At 41.1% G+C, this 15,284-nt stretch overlaps 1 protein-coding gene across 1 annotated transcript in view; it reads right to left on the reverse strand.

Moving 5' to 3' along the window:
• Positions 1–15,284, reverse strand: part of KCNMB3 (potassium calcium-activated channel subfamily M regulatory beta subunit 3) — a 90,551-nt gene that overhangs the window by 40,008 nt on the left and 35,259 nt on the right. Inside the window, exons 4-7 of the mRNA XM_057738270.1 lie at positions 4,227–4,339; positions 2,539–2,853; positions 2,186–2,379; positions 1,501–1,560 (exon numbers count right to left, since the gene is read on the reverse strand). The gene's annotated coding sequence lies outside the window, so the exon portion shown is untranslated. The remainder of the gene's footprint in view (positions 1–1,500; positions 1,561–2,185; positions 2,380–2,538; positions 2,854–4,226; positions 4,340–15,284) is intronic.

The following is a 15,284-nucleotide window of genomic DNA, read 5'->3' on the forward strand; positions in this document are numbered from 1 at the left end:
AAAAAATGAGAAAGCATGGACCGGGAGTGGTGTGAGACCAAACCACAGCCATCTCTGGACCCCATAAGGCACTTGAATTTTAACCTGTAGACCAGCGTTTTTCAAAACATATTTGAAGGAATACTTGTTTTGTGTGATGATAAATGCTCTTGCATGGTGAAAGGGTTTCCTGGTTAACCAAATTTGGAGAATATTGATTTAAAGGACAGTATTAATACTGTTCAGTCGGTTCCTGTTTTTCTCCAGTGCTGTGCTCCATCCTGTGACAGGCGGGGGAGGGGGTGGGGGGAGACAGAGGGGAACGATACGTATGGTCCCATGCTCGTGGGGCTTGTAGGAAGACAGGAATTAAGCAAATGACTACAAATGATTTCTTAAGTCTGTACAAGTAGGAAGACCCCAGAAAGGAGTTCGTGTTATAGGATATAAGCTAAGAGGTTAAGAAGAACAAGAATTAACATTCTTTCAGCCCATGCTATTAGCCAGACACTGGGCTAAGGGCTTTATCGTCATTATTACATTGAAACAAAGCTAACTGGGGCAATATGCTGGGTGCTTTTTTCATTTCCTGATGTTGGACATAGTCATAGGGCATTTCCCAAATGGATTTGACCAGAGGACCGTATTGTCACAGATCACTCGCTCACTTGTTTCAGCGCGGGACATCCAGACTGTAGCCAATATTCAGGAGTCAGGATGATAGATCATCGCTGAGAGATATTTGTCCACGTGAGGTATGGCTCTAATCAACATGCCAGAAAATCAGACAGAAGGGGATTGCAAAAGTTGAGTAGGACACCAAGGCCCAGCTACTGGACAGGTCCTCAAGCAGCACTGGAGTGCTACAGCTAAGGAGGGGAAACTGAGGTAGCTTATTATGTGCTGCAACTCAGGCCACCCAAGCACCAGGATTCACTCTCAGGGCCCCTTTGGCAGCAATGGAGCCTGAGTCCTAGAGAACTCTGGCGGAAGACATAAAGGCCAGACTACTAGACCACCATAAAAACCAAATCCAACCAGACCACTGGACCCCAGGCCTATAAGAAGAAGCCCCACCAGACAGGGGAGGGCACACGGGAAAGGGGGGTGGTCCTCTCTTGGGTGCCATCAGGAATGGCTCAAGAACTGAAGTGGGAAGGGGGGATGTACCTGAGGAGCTGGGGTCACCTCGGCCTGTGAGCTCTGTCTAAATCAATGGCAGCAGCATCACCCCACCCGTCACCTGAGCTGGAGGCTGAGTCACCTCCTTCCCTCCACCTCCGCCCACCACCAGTGAGTCACCAGAGTCTGCTGCTAACAACTCCTCCGAACTGTCTCTTGAATCTGTGCCCCGCTTCGATTCACACTGGAACTGCTTTCATGGAGCTGTCTTTCTCTCTCATAGGGCAGAGTGGAAAACGCAAGGGCTGTAGGGTCAGCCTGGGTTTGGGCACTGGCTCCTCTGGTTACTAGTTGTGTAGTGTGGGGTTAATTAACGTCTCTGTACCTTAGTTTCCTCACCTGTAGAATGGGAATAGTTACAAACTCCATGGGGTTGTTATAAAGACTGGGGGAAGAACTCTGTAAAATCAAAAACACTCTATAAATAAAGGGATTTGTAAGCAGAGTAAACTTTTGTTTCCTTAGGTTTCAATACAGTGTCACATCAAAAACAAATCCAGCCTCCAAAGGTTTAAACAGTAAGTGGGAGCTTTTACTGAAGTCTCTTCACGGTTTTTGTTTCAGCTAGCTAACTTCTGCTCTCCCTCTGCCAGTGCCCTGATTTCCTTGGGCCGCCCCACCCCTTCACTCTCAGTTCTTGTCCTATGTCTCTGTCTCCAGAGGCAACACAGGTGACTCAGGCCTGGCCAATCAGAACATCACATCCCCTTGGTCAGGTGTGTGATTCAGGGTTGGCCATGGGACTGAATTACAGCCAATCAGACATAAAGGCAGTTTTTCTGGGGTTAGTACCTGCCATTTCCACCACAGGGATGAGCACTTGGCCCGACGGTCCAGTTCACATGTACCTTCCCCCCGGTCCCAAGGACTAGTTCAAAGATGAACTCATGGCCCAAGCGCAGCAAATGAGCCCTTTCTCTCTGCGGGCAATGTCAGGACGATGGAAGAGAAAGCTTTTATTTTCACTCAGGGTTGCTAAGCTGGAGAGTACAGCCCTAGGGCTGCTGTCACCCATCTTGCTTACCACATGAAGGGAACCTGCCTGTAGAACAGACAAGGACAGACAAAAAGCAGAGAGAGGGAAGCAGCCTGGATGATGATGTTTGAACCAGCTGTGCCTGACGCTAATCCACTCCTGGCTGCGCCTCCCTGTTATGAGAGTCAATAAATCCACTTTTTTGCTCACGGTAGATGGAGTTCAGCTTCTGTCATTTGTCTCTGAAAAAAAGAGTCAGTTTCTAAGCCATTCGGTAAAAGGAAAAAGTTTCACCAGAATATTAAAATCAGTATTCCTATTCTCTGTTTTCCTTGACAGAAAACCTGACACAGTCACATGGAAATGTGGAAAGATGAAGGGAGCAGTACACATCAACTCACCCATTTTAAGCGCCTAAAGATCCACAAAGGAGCAAATAGGCTAGAAAATCAAATTTTCTCCTTGTGCCAGTTATTAATCATAAATTGAAGCCAATGACTATCTACCAATACTGGCAAAGTTAAATTATCAGACATCTGTCATTTTGGCAGCAAGGAAACTGGCCTCCCTTTTAGAAGGACATGTTACACCATGATGACTCCCAGAGCACACAATCAGGTGCCTGGCTTTGCAGCCACATGGGGCAGAAACGATCAGCAACTCCGTGTTTCGCCCCATCTGTTTCATCCAAGCTGAAATATCTGGGCCACACTTTCCTGCCAAGTTAAAAAGAAAAAAAAAAAGAAAGCTGAAAAGGAAACCCCATGTCACAATCCTGGACTGCTTCCTAAGCACCAAATGCAAAGATTTGTTTCCCCTTTTCCAAAATGTGTTTTACAGCACGCCCTGTCAATTCTTACAAATTCCTCATTAATAAGCTCAATTTATTTCCAATTGCTCCTCAGGAAGAGAATTATAGCAGCTTGATTTCACAAACCTGGTATGGGCCCTGCTATGCTTCCACGGTCAGGGAGGTATCTGAGATGTGAGCGGTCACATGTAAGACAACAGCACAAACTGCCTGGGAAATCTGGAGGAAAATCATATTCTCGTGTCCTAACACTTGGCACGGGGTCTTTCTCCATTTTCCCCATGAAATATTTTCTGTCCTCTGGGAAGCTGATGATTTGTGAAGCTTCTTGTCTCAACATGAATTCTGTTATTACAGGAAGCATTTTTAAAATATATGAATGGATTTTCCTCTTTTGCATCTCCATGTGAGTGATCTTCTCTCTAGTCAGGCAGAGACATACAACTCTCTGGGGTTCCTGGGCAGAGAGAAGGGGATAGGATTTTCATAGCAGGAATGTCAAAAGAAGAAGACTCCATATTCAGTCTCTGACATCCAAATATGTGACTCTGGATTCTGCAGCAGCACAACAGATTTTGAAAGGCAGGCTTTGTCCGGAACAAAGGGTTTTCTACATGCCTTTATGTTCCTTTTTAACAATCAAGAAGCAGATCAGGTGAACTCAGGTCTGGGCAGCTCTGCTTCTTCAAAACCATAAAGAGGATATGTTTTCTTCTCCCCCTAGGATATGAGGCTGGCCGTGCGCCATAAAGGACCTGGAGGAAGCGACAGTCCTGGCCACCCCAGGCCTGACACACAGTGAGTGCCCGTAACTGTTTATCCACCTGAACTAGAAAGGCTTTTCCAGCCTGGCACCATTAGCATTCTGGGCTAAATTTCTCCTAACTGAAGTATGAATTCAAGCAATCAGAAGAATCCAAGACAGATAATTCACCCACAATCTTTCCCCACCCCCAGCCCCATACTCCAAATTAGGAAAATGGATCTAATTCATTCCCACTGTGTTTACATATTGTGTATCTGTTTCTGGTTGATTTTGCTGCAGCTGTGACCCAAACTCAATGGTATTATATTCTGAAAATATAAGCTCAGTTTCTTTTCCAGAGCCACATCTGTGACATTGAAAATGAGGCCAGAAGATCACTGAGTTGTTTCTCAGCATCAAAAGTGGGTGTAGCATGGACCAAATGGACCCTGCAGGCCCAGTCACCCCAGCAGGCAAGACCCCAGAGGCACCAAGCAGCCTGAATACTCCCAGCTCCTCCACAGTGAACTCACCTTTCTAGAAGTTCTGCTAGATGCACAAGAAACATCAATACCATCAATCCTTTAAAACTGAAGCACTTTCCTAGATGGAAGGGGCAGGAATCTCATAATAATAAGATGATTATCTAGATGAAAAGATCTCATATTAGGAAAATGGGTCAAATCAACTTAAAATAAATGGAAGACCACTATCATTCATTCAAAAAATATTTGTTGAGGGACTTCCCTGGTGGTCCAGTGGTTAAGAATCCACCTTCCAACTCAGGGGACTCGGGTTCGAACCCTGGTCAGGGAACTAAGATCCCACATGCCGTAGGGCAACTAAGCCCACACACCACAACTACTGAGCCCACGTGCCACAACTAGAGAGCCCATGTGCCACAACTACTAAGCCCATGTGCTCTGGAACCCATGTGCCACAGCTAGAGAGAAGCCTGCGTGCTGCAACAAAAGATCCCGTGTGCCACAGCTAAGACTTGACACAGCCATAAATAAATAAATATTTCAAATACATATATATATTTGTTGAGCACCTACCATGTACCAGATGCCAGGAAAAAAATGTACTGGGCCAATTTCCCAACCACCCACTCCACCCCAACCCCAGGCAGAGCCGCTACACTACGGAGGGACTGCTCAGGCTGGGCACAGCACACCCCCAGGTGACGCCATTCACGCCAGCTGCTGTGCGAAGGGGGCCCCTGGGAGTTTACCACTCTGCCAGACACACTCATGTTCCCACTGGCGGCAGAGCTGTAAAGGAATAACTATGTGCGACAGGGGCAGGAATAAAGGTGGGGCAAGGGGTCGGGGGAACCTGGTCAAGGAATGAGGTGGCTCTACCCATTCTGCGTGACACCCTCAGCTTCCCCCCAGTTAAGGGAGAAGCAGGTCCAGGATTTGGCTGCCTCTGGCATCCCTGCATGCTGCATTCCTGTGCTTTTGGAAAGCAATTAATGCCAGATCAAAGGAAGATTTCTTAGCTTCCAGATCCACTCCCAAAGCATCGATCTTGGGCAGCTGAGGTGTGGCGCTGACCCTAGATGCTCCAGTAGCCCATGGAGCAGGTCACTCAAGAATCCACAAGGGCTGGGACTTTCCCAGTGCTGCCATGGTTAGGAATCCGCCTGTCAATGCAGGGGACACAGGTTCAAGTCCTGGGCTGGGAAGATCCTACATGCCGCAGATCAACTAAGCCCGTGCGCCACAACTACCGAAGCCTGTGTGCCTAGAGCCCATGCTCCGAAACAAAAGAAGGCACTGAAATGAGAAGCCCGCGCATTGCAATGAAGAGTAGCCCCTGCTCATCTCAACTAGAGAAAGCCCTCACACAGCAACGAAGACCCAACACACTCAATAAATTAATTAATTAAAATTTAAAAAAAGAATCCACAAGGGCTGATTATTCCTTTTGCCTTTTCTTCCCAGGAAAATGCAGCTGATTTGCTATTGTAAAAAGTAAAACCAACAGGTGGTTAAATTTTTATTAATCCCTTTGGTGACTTCTCCCCATCTGCTAGAGAGGAAACCTTAATGCCAAGGTCATCAGAGTCTTTTAAGCATCTCTACCCCTGCCAAGGGGACTGAGTGGAACAACCAAATTACTTCAGCTGCCTTGGTTCACCCTCACACACAAACGGAAGAATCCCGCTTCTACCATCCGTGGGGACAATGCAACTGAAACTCTTACCCTCTGAGGTAAGATCATACTTAGAGTTACAAGTCACAAATGAGAATATTTTCTTCCCTGATTTATAATTCTTTGCTTTAAGCATCAAAGTAAACAGATATACACATAACAAGGAAATAAAGCAACCCTAACAGGAATTAGGCAAGAGATGAAAAGCTGTTCCCAAAAAGGCTAGTCTTATGTGTTTATATGATAGTAAATATTGCTAAATAATAATAATTGAATAATAGCTTTAAGTAAACAAATATTACAAGAACAAAATAATAATAATGATTATTTCTTTAGCCCTCACCGTGTCCCAGGCACTGTGCACTGCCTCATTTAATCCTTACAACAGTCCTGTGAGATAAGCATTATGAGATGCAACTACCAGATGAGGAAATTGACTCAGGGAGGTTAGAAAACGTTCCAAGAATACACAGTGGTATCAGGACTAACATTCAAATCCAAGTTTTTTCTGACCCCAGAGCTTATTCTCTTCATCACTACGAATAATCAACAATCAAACTAAAACCTGTGTTTATCTCTGTTCCTCTGATAAGGGAACTGAGGCCCAGTGAGGTTAAATAACTTATCCAGAATCACACAGCTACCAAGTGGCCTTATAATTCATACTCTCTACTTTAAAATTCATGCTCAAAGTCCCTCAGAGCTGAATTTCCACAGTAGCTGCCTAGAACAGCAGGCTTTATTGTTGGAAGATGTGATTGAGACAATCTAGCCAAGTACTATCAAAAAGTGAGCTTTATAGTTAATTCAAATTTTTCTAGTAGTCACATTATAAAAAGTAAAAAAGGTGAAATTTTTTAAGTAAGGTATTTTATTTAACCTAATACATTCAAAATATTATTTCAACATGTAACCAATACAGAAAACTACTCATGAGGTATTTTACGTTTTTTCATATTGTCTTTGAAATATGGTGTAGTTTACATTTGCAACATAGCTCAATAAACACACTACATTTTTAATCGTTTAAGTGAAATGCAGTTTAAATTTTAAATTAAAATGTCAGCTCCTCGTCAATTGCATTAGCCACATTTCAAGTGTTCAATAGCCCCACGTGGCTGGCAGCTACTGTTTTTGGACAGTATAGATCTAGCTCAACCCCCTTAGACTTACAGACAAAGAACCTGAAGCTCAGAAAGGGTAAGTGACTTGTTCAGGGTTGTTGCCAGTCAGTAGTTGAGCAGAACGAACCCAAACATCCTAACACTGACCTTTCTACCACACCAAGGTAGTGATGTACTGTTGAACTGATGGGCTTCTGTGGCTGATTTGGTGGCATTTTGGGGGTCATCCCTCAAACTAACCACATGCCCATCCCTGCCCTCCCCCTCCTGGGACAAGTTCACCATGGTGACTCCTGCTTCCTCACCATGATTCACTCTATAAACCTCGGCCACGGAGTGTCCCAAAGCCAGGTCCCACACAGCCCTATTTGTGAGGAAAGCTAAACGTATGAATAAAGATTTAAAACAAAAACAAAAAACAATATGACAGTGACGCAAAGTCAGTCATCTTTACACTATTTCTTTTCAGGGACAATTTAATATTTACATGCCAAGAATTTTTAAGCATATCTCCATTCTTCAACAGGAAGAATACAGTAAATTTCTCTTCACATTTTTTTATGGGTAGAAAAATGAGATACTAAGAAGTTGGGCAATTTACCTAAGATTATATAAGGGTTCTGAAGCAGACTTCAGGCTGGAACACTTTCTATTCCTGCTCTGGGTCTATCTCTCTAAGTCATAGCACTTCTCTTAAATTACTTGCATTTTCCAAACAAAGGACGAGGTCTAAATTTAAAAGAGAAAAGACTGATGTGTAATAGCCCAATAACTGGATCACCCAAACAAAAATCAAGGTAAAACTAATATATTTATTTCAAGATACCATGCATATTAACAATAAGGTAATACACAAATAATAGCAAGGGCAACACACACAGCACTGTCTATAGAGACTGACTTTTCACACTGATTTGTGAGGAGTCTTTAGCAATATGACACTCATCAGGAGCAACGCTGTGGAGGGTTAGGTAGTCCTGAAATTGATTTATGTTTTATCTCAGGTCTTAGATCTCATTTTTATGGACAAAAGTAGAACCATATATTGCTCTTAACTGATAGTAGCCATGGAATCCTAAGCCTTGAATTATGTACATAATGACCCAGAGAGAATCATCATTCCCCAGAAAGTAGATATGCTGATGGAAAGCTGGAGTTTTCCTGCTGAATCAGGGAACTCATACAGTGAACCTTGGAGAAAACAAGGGAATAAATAATAGGGGGAAAGGAGGTACCCCATAAAAAGGCCCTGGAAAAAACAAAACCAGAAAAGGAATGTAACTTTTTTCTCTTCCAGGTTTTGGTTTTAAGGTAGAGTTGTTCCCCTGCTGATGTGTGATAAATAAAAATCCGCCTATTGGAAGCATCCGCATAGCATATTCAGCTGGCTCTCCTTCTGCCACAGGCTAGGCCTTCCAGTATCTAAAGACAGCAATCTTGCCAGCTCCCAGAGACTTCTCCTTCTCCCAGTTAGTCACCCTTAGTGCCCTCAACTCTTCTTTACAGGACTGACTCATGCAACACAACCAAGTCCTGTCCCAGGTGACATGCACTGAGAACACCAAGGCAAATAAGCTGCCGCCCCACCCATACATGTCCTGCTTCAGAGCTTAATTCCAACAGGCAAAAAATGCTGCAAAGAAAGTGTTCTTTTGCAATGAATTAAATTCTAATTCCACGTAAACTGTGTTGAAACAATATTTACCCTTTGCATACTTATTTGAGAACCTTCTGTGTACGGAGCCTATATTAGGCATTTCTAAGTCAGAGGATCCTTAAGAAATAAAAGAGGAGAAAAACAGGTTTTGCCCTCAAAAACTAAGACCTTACTTTTAAGTTTACTGTTTGTGTTTTACAGCTATTCTCATGCTCGTTATTTATATGCATTATCTTCCTAAGGGCAGAAATTTTACATCTTTTTCCCTGTAAAGTCATAAATATAGTAAACTAAAGTAGTGAGTGTGTATGCCTGCATGAGTTCACATAATAATAAGCATCATCTTTATTTCCTTCTGTTATTAGGCTATCAGCTTTCAACACCCATCACCTATTCATCCATTTACTCAATGAATATTTGAAGGCCTGCCATGTACCAGGCACTGCTCTAGCCTCTGGAAAAAACAATGGTGAATACAAGAGACCCAGATCTCTGCCCTTGTGGAGCTTAGCAAAGCTATAATGACATTTTTTTATTTCAGAAATGATGCCTTACAAAATTACAACCAGCTCAAGTATTATTTAACAAAAAAATTCTTAATAAATTAATCCTCTGGGTAAGAAAAATGTTCAAATGTAGAAATTATCAGTCATCATATTGCAGGACAGCCCATCAGCTCTCTTAAAATTATGTTTAAAGACATGCAGAAATGCTCCAGCTGCTTATTTATCAGAAATTGCAAATAATTTTTTCCTACTTTCCTCTCTATCCTTCTTCGCTTTATCTTTATTTAAGGGTAGTGACGATACACTCCTCTAGAGGATTGTTTCAGAGGATCCCCTTCTTATTTGTCTCATTTCCAAGTAAACATTAGTTTCCAGATGAACTAATGGGTCTAATGGGAATTTAAATGTCTTCAAAGCCCTGATTAAAGGGGATTCACCAGTTCAGGGAGGTTGACCAGACCATTCTGCTCTCTACTTCTAGGTAATGATTAACTGGAGACCTTCCCCAGGCAATGGACATCCTTTGATGTCCTCCATTAAGTGATCTCCTGATTCAGGTGGCAGGTGGGGCATATTCCTCTGCCCTCCCTTGATAGCACTTACTTAAATCTTACCAAGCATCTCTTGCCCAGTCTCAAGGGCAGAAAACTCATGAATTGCCTGGAAGTAACATCTGAAAAGGAGAACTGACTCAATAAAGCTCCTGTGCGCAAACACACACACACACACAATAACTTAAACTTCATTTGGCAGTTTTCTAAAAGATGTGATATGACCAGAGAACTCTGCTCTCTATCAGCATCCACCTATATTACTCATGAAAGGAAAGACAAGCCAAATCTATTGAGAAAAAGGCACACAATTCAATTAAAAAAAAAAAAAGAGTAAGACTTAAGCAGTTGCTTCAGTGAAAAGTACTAAATCACTTTGGTCATCATGGAAGTGAAAATTTCAACCACAAGGATATATATTATACTGGTACTGGGATCGGAAGGAAAGGGAAAATGTAAGGGAAGGAAAAGAAAAAGGAGAAAGAAAATACCAAATGTTGATAGAGATGCAGAACAACTGGAACTCTCATACACTGCTGGTGAGGTTGTAAATCAGTACAACCACTTCGGAAAACAACTTGATGATATCTAGAAAAATTGACGATATAGATACCCAGTGATGTAGCAGTTATATTCCTGGGCATATATCCTAGAGAAATGTGTCTACATACAAACCAGAATATGCATATGAAAATGTCCATAGGAAGCAATCTATTTTCAATAGAATGGATAAAAATATATAGTATATTCATGCAGGAATATCACTCAGCAACGAAATTAATGAATTTCAACTACATGCAATAATATGAGTGACATACAACATAATGTTGAGCAAAAAAGAAAAATGCAAGAGACAAAAGAATATATACAGCCTGATTTATATAAAGTTCTAAAACAGGCAAACACAACACAACATTGTTTAAAGATATTGCACACATATATGGTATAGCTATAAAGAAAAGCAAGAAAACAATTAACATAAAAGAAGGATAACAGTTACCTTTTGGGAGAGGATAGAAGTTGGGATGAAGTGCTCACAGTGTTTCATTTCTTAACCTGAGTACCAGTTACATGGGTGTTTGCTTTATATTAAATATTTGTTAAGCTGTGCTAATAAGTTGATGCATATTTCTGAAAAAGTGTGCGACCTTTTACAGTAAAACTGTTTTAAAAGGTTGGGGGGAGTGGCAAAGCTAAATAACACTATTGATCATCTCCCGCAATTTCCCACCTGGATTGTTTCTCTCTTTTGATGCTTCTTACTTAGAATACCATTTCTTATCTGGGAAGTGCTGTCTTTAACAAGAAATAAGAACTTTAGAGGTGATGTTTATCTAATAGGTTTCCCATACATGAATAGAAGAGCAGAAAGAAAGAGAGCTTATCAGAATTTAAAAAAAAAGAATTAATTCTATTATTGTGCGGCCTAAACATTTTAACGCTCATTTCACTGCAAAGTCTGCGACGTAATACATCCCTGTGTTCTCTGAGTCTCCACCACTGGCAGTAAGGGAAGATAAGTAACTGCCTTACCTCACCAAGGTGGGAAGGGAACACTTGCAAGTAAGGCATCCAGAGCATGTAAAGCTTCATTCAAATCTTGTCTGAAAACAAAATGACTTCACAAAAAAAGGAAACCATGTAGAAAAGAAAGACACAAAATAAAACCTCACTGTCAAAAAATGTATTACTCATTTATATCAGGGACTCAAATAAACCATCATTCATTCACTCATTCATTTAACAAACATTTATTGAGCTTCTGCTACTGTTAGGCATTGTGGGAACTGAGTAAGACAAGGCTGCTAACCTGAAAGGGCTTATAATTGAGTACAGAAGAGAACATCTGCACACATTTCTCTACTTAGCTCTCCACTGTTAAAACTTAACCAAGTGTCAAACACTCAATGCTAAATCATTATTATCTCATTTAATCCCCATACCAATCCTTTCAGGAGTACTGCAGATGTGAAAACAGACGCAGAGAGATTAATAAATTAACTCCAGGGAAAACACCCTGTAGGCTAGTATCTGGGCTTGTCTGTCTAACTCCAAAGCTCATGTTCTACGCAGGGTACACTGTTTCTCCACATAGAACACAAGAGAGGAGAAGCTAAATGCTGTAACGTACAAACCAGATACTGAAGGATATTTGCTTCCTCAGTGTTGAAATATGTTACTATAGCATGTATTAAGTAATTTTTAATGAAAAAAAATTGTAATGCTTTGGGACATTGGTCAAACTTCAGTTTTGATTACCTTAACCTGAGACTTACATAATTTTCCAAAATCTTAATTTAGGAATATTTAGGGTGGGGAGATAAATTCAACTAAAACAATTCTTGAATTGTCAAGTTTTCGTAAAAGATAAAATTTGAGACCCTAATTTTACTGGCACACTCTTACCAAGAGATTATCACACTAAGTGAAGTAGGTCAAACAGAGAAAGACTAATATCATATGATATCACTTATACACAGAATCTATGAAAATGATAGAAATGAACTTATTTAGAAAACAGAAACAGACTCACAGACATAGAAAACAAATTTATGGTTACCAAAGAAGAAGACAGGGGCAGAGGTGGATAAATTAGGAGTTTGGGATTAGCAGATACAAGCTACTATATATAAAATAAACAACAAGGACCTACTGTACAGCACAGGGAACTATATTCAATATCTTGTAATAACTGATAATGAAGAAGAATATGAAAAAGAATGTGTGTATATTTATGTATAACTGAATCACTTTGCTATACACCAGAAACTAACACAACATTGTAAATTAACTATACTTTAATTTTTTAATTTTTAAAAAATTGCACATTTGACAGACTTCAAATTTTCTTTCTGATTCCTGAGTAGGGTTTTGTACTCCTGCTTCCCCTCTTAGAGTTCTAATTTTAAAACCAACACATGTGATTAAGGACAAATAATTAGGTCCCTCGTTTGCTTTATTACCACCACCTGCAAAGTACCCTTGACACCTGTGTGAAGGAAGAGGCGGACACTCTAGGCCACGCAATCCAAGGGGCAGTCCTACTGTTCCTCTCTCTGATCCAGGAGGGGCCTGCAGCCTCCTCCAACCAGGCGCCAGGCAGGCAGCTGACGGTGTGGGAGGACTCACAGCCTAGAAATGGTCTCTGTGTGCCTGCTGTCCTAACTCACTCCAAAAATGGGGAGCTTGTACAGCTGATACCTAGAATCTTGTCTCACTCACCCCCAGCTTTCTCTCACCGTATCTGATTGGGCCAGCCTGACCTTGATGGTCAGATTCTAGAAGCACACTACCCAACATACAAACATTCCCGCAAATAGCTTAAGCAAAACAAAAATTACAAGTGTTCTCTAAACTCTTTCCCCATCAAAAAAAAAAAAAAATAGTCATTTTGACTATATTTCTCACATATTTTGCAGTCATTAAGAAGAGAGGGTGATATAACAAAGGGAGTTCAACTCGAGGATGGAAGATGCCTTAGAGGACTGGGACGGGGAGGGTGGGGGGCACTCGAGGGAGGGTGGGGGGGGAGTCGAAGGAGGGAGGGAATACGGGAATATGTGTATAAAAACAGATGATTGAACTTGGTGTACCCCCCAAAAAATAATGGATTTAAAAAAAAAAAAAGAAGAGAGGGTGGAAGCAATTAAAAGGAAGCAAACTGGAAAATAAGAATGTGGGGGGAGAGGCAAGGTTTTCCCCATATTCTATCATAATTGAGCACTTAGAAGATTAAGCAAAAATACTGTGGGAATTAAAAGGGGTAGAGACAGAGGAGGAGGCGTTTCTCTTGGACTTCTGAAGATTAGCCATGGCAGGTGGAAGGGGGCAGATGGGGCGTTACAACAAGAAAGGAAAGTACAAGGCTTTTGTTTGAGAAACCTTGGAAAGTCCAGTTTGGCTGAGACCTAGTACAGTGGAGAGAATAAAAGAAACTAGAACTCAAACTAAAAACTAAAGTTTGAACAGAGGAGAAGCCCTAATTATAGACAGCAAAAACCAGCCTAAGGCACTCAAAAGAACTCAGAAGATCATTTTTTAGAAGTGTATAATCCAGTGGCTTTTAGTACATTTACAAAGGTGGGCATCCATCACAACAAGGAACATTTTCATTACCCTAAAAAGAAACCCACAGCCCTAACCATTACCTCCTCAATACCGCTTCCCCCTCCCGCCTTAGAAAACCACTAATCTACTGTGTGACTATAGATTTGCCTATTTTGGATATTTCAAATAAATGGAATCATACAATATATGGTCATTTGGAACTGGCTTCTTTCACGTAGCACAATGTTTTCAAAGTTCATCCATGTTGTAGCATGTATCAGTACGTCATTTCTTTTTATTGATGAATAACACTCCATTGTGTGGATGTCCCACATTCTATTCATCTATTCATCAGCTGATGGACATTTGGATTGTTTCCACATTTGCTTTATGAATAATGCTGCTCTTAACACTGTGATACAAGTTTTTGTGTGGGTACAGGTTTTCAATTCTCTTGGGTATATACACCTTGCAGTGGAAATGCTGGGTCACATGGCTCTGTGTTTCTCTTTGAGAAACTGCCAGAACATTTCCCAAAGCTATTTCACTATTTTACATTCCCACCAACAATGTATGAGGGTTCCAGTTCCTCCATATCCTCACCAACACTTGTCACTATCTTCTTATTATTACTATAACCATCCTAGTAGGTATAAAGTGATATTTCATTGTGGTTTTTATTTGCGTTTCCCTGATGACTAATGATGTTGAGCATATTTTCATGTGCTTATTGAGTATGGTGTATCTCCTTTGGAGAAATGCCTCTTCTTTGCCTGTTTTAAATTAGGCTATTTGTCTTTTTATTATTAAGTTGTAATAGCTCTTTTTATGTTCTATATACTAGTCTCTTATCAAGGGTATATTTGCAAAAGTTTTCTTCCAATCTTTGGTAAATGGGATGTCTCAGTAGTGAAAGCATAGAGTCCTAACCACTGCACTGCCAGGGAATTCCCATCTTTGATCCATTTGGAGTTAATTTTTGTACGTGGTGTGAAGATACAGGTCATTTTTTTAATCTTTAATCTTTTAAATTCATCAAGATGGGTTTTAGACAAAGTCACCTGTCAGAAATATGTAGAATGGATTGGTAGGATACTAAAGGTGGGGAAGCTACTATAGAAGTCCAAACACATGGTAATAAAAGCAGCATAAATTAAAGTCCTGGAAGTAAGCACCTCAGCATCAATTATTTTTTTTAAGCTCATAGATGATTCTAATGTGCAGTCAGCTCTTAGAGGAAGAGGTAGGGAAATATGTTGGAGAATAATGAATGACAGACAAATGCAAGAGGGTCCTTCTAAGTGGCCGTGTCTAAGGAAGGTTAGTCCTGGGGTCACTCTGGTCTGGACTGACTAAACTCCTGGGAAAAGAAGAGGTACAGCAGGACCTCTTAGAGAAGGGCTGGAAATGCCCATCAGGGAGTGAGCACATGCTACTGAAATTTTAGAAAAAGCACCTCAGAATTTAATACATTTGAGTCCCTGCTTTAAATTACCTGTAAAGCGCAATTTTCTCTTTTGTAATAAGTGAGAAGTGCTCATGAGTT

Source organism: Hippopotamus amphibius, chromosome 6, assembly GCF_030028045.1.
Source record: "Hippopotamus amphibius kiboko isolate mHipAmp2 chromosome 6, mHipAmp2.hap2, whole genome shotgun sequence".
In the NCBI taxonomy this organism is placed as follows: Eukaryota; Metazoa; Chordata; class Mammalia; order Artiodactyla; family Hippopotamidae; genus Hippopotamus; species Hippopotamus amphibius.